The sequence below is a fragment of the Brienomyrus brachyistius genome, chromosome 22 (assembly GCF_023856365.1).
Source record: "Brienomyrus brachyistius isolate T26 chromosome 22, BBRACH_0.4, whole genome shotgun sequence".
NCBI classification, from domain to species: Eukaryota; Metazoa; Chordata; class Actinopteri; order Osteoglossiformes; family Mormyridae; genus Brienomyrus; species Brienomyrus brachyistius.
Genome location: NC_064554.1, coordinates 7,081,564 through 7,084,041, shown reverse-complemented (window position 1 = coordinate 7,084,041; position 2,478 = coordinate 7,081,564).

Below are 2,478 nucleotides of genomic sequence, written 5' to 3'. Positions count from 1 at the left end.
GTCAGCGGCTCCTCGTGAACGCCCCCCCCCCCATTCATGAAAATAACTCTGGGCTGACGTCATCCTGGCGGGAAAGCGGAGCCCGGCCACAAATAGCCCGGGGCGATTAAAACTGCGCTGATGAGCACTTAAGACTTTACACAACCCTTTTAAAATTATTGTTAAAGAATTCAAGTCTTGCGTTTGTGCACTTAGCAAGCATTTCAGGATTGCCTTCTTACCACATACAGGGTAAAATAATACTGGGAAATGGTACACATTACATAATTTTTCTTTATCACATCGCAATTTTAGTAATTTGTACTGTTTTGTCTCATTTGATATACGTTTTAACCCACAGGCGAAGTTTAAACAGCAGGTGAGGGGTGCGTACCCCGCCCGGGTAGGGAGAGGGGCCGGAGGGCTCAGCCCCCGCTTCACTGCCGTGTGCTCATGCTTCAGTTCCGTCCTTGTGTAAGCTGAAGATCTGTAGGTTCAGCGTGACGATTCTGCCTGATTTAGAGATGTAGGTTATATACTATTTTAGATTTCTCAAGGGGAGATAAACACACAAAATCGACAAGATACTTGGACATATATATTGTTGCAGCTCATCCTGTCTGCGCGACACATTCATGACCATGCCCAAATGTAGGCTTACTTCGATCTATGTATTACTGACATAACAGGGGGCAGCTAACATAGCGCCTGGTGAGCAGTACCTTGCTTATGGTACCTCAGTGGTGCCTTGCTGGTTGCTGGTCGAACCTGCAACTTCTCAATTACAAGAGCGCTTCCTTAACCATTAAGCCACCACTGCCCACATTTATCCACGCAGGACATACGGAACTGCTGACTTGCTGCAGGCACTCAGCTGACCCGGATAAAGGCGCTGTCGGGCTGCTGTAGTTACCTTGGCCAAGATGACGGCCTTGATCAGGATCACGCACAGGTGATCCTGGTTTTTTGGCCTTGGTTACATATTTAGCTTATTTATACGTTGCTGTTCATGAATGCAATAACAATTTTTGTATTTGTGTAGTTCGTCATAACACAAACTGCTCGACTTACAATATATAAGATATTTCTTTTAATACATTTATCGTTTGTACTTATAACAGCTGTATCCTGCAATTCCCTGATGAAGATCTTGATTTGCAAATTACTCTTTACTGCCACCCAGTGATTCACACTGGGCCGCGTCTGATGCGACAGAAATAGAGAATTTTAGTGGGTTGATTTGGGAGTATGTATGTAGTGCCGGGTAAATAAAAAATAATGAAAATTTCATAACGATTGCAAATGTTCATATTCCTCATTCCCCTTTTAATGTTTATACCTGTGTCCAGACTCTATGGATGTGATTTTTAGGAATTACTCTGTTCTCGTTCTCTCCTGACATGATGCCGCCTGTAAGGATTTAACTCGCTTAATTCCCTTTGAATTGGACAGATTACAGTCAAGATAATTCATTATCGCTGTCGTTTTTGAAAGAGAATCGGTTATAGAATTAGTAAAATGGTGACTTTTTCCAAATAATCTTTGCACCCACTTTCCCTCTTATTTATCATGTACTTGGATTGTCTAGTAATTTTTAATCCCTTAGTTATTTCCTCCGAAAGGATCTGAGTAACTCGCATGGACTTCGCCCAGGCTACTTTGGCTTGACTCGCCTTCCAGACGCTAATTTCTTATGCAAAGGTATCAGGAATAACTGGAGCCAAAGGGGTGCATGTGTTTCCAATTACGAGGAAGTGGGATCCTGTGAGTTCACTGTCTTTCAAGTTGGAAGGGGGGGGGGTTTATGAGACGATGAGTAATCGGATAAACTCGAGCGGTTTGGGTGGTTGCGAGCTGCACCTGTAACGCAGCGATCGCTGCATGGGACTCGTGTGCCGCCGCCCCTCGTGTGTTTCATAAACTGGATTGTCATTTTTATATAAATCAGTCTGATATGACGCTGCAGTTTCGGCAGTCACGTTGAGGGTAGCAGGGATTTCGGAAAACGCATCCTGTTTATTGGTGCGTTTTTGGAGGAAATGTGTTTTCCAGATGTGCAGTTTCAGTCAGTCCCGGCTCTCACCTGGCAAGCGCTCGGAGGAATCCTAAATATTTGTACTTTTCCTCTTTACGGGCTACAGTCCTGTAATTCATACCTGGAAGCTGTGGGTGACGTGGGACGGGGATCAGAATGACAATCTTGTACTCTTACCATCCCAAGATGCCTTGCTTCCCTGGGCACTGGGCTGCATTTTCAGGGACATAGAGGGTCATATGTACTAAGTGATCCTAATTTATAATGTCCTGTCAGTGTGGGCTCATGCGTCTGCGGGACAACGAAACAGCGGTGATTCCAATAGTGAAATCCCAGATATTCTCATCAGATGCCCAGAGAATTCCTAAAAGCCTCAGAGCACGTACTGCTCTGTTTTTGCGGAGGTTTGTTGGATCCGTTCACTGTGTTATCGATTATGGAGTTAACAGGTTTGCTCTGTTAAC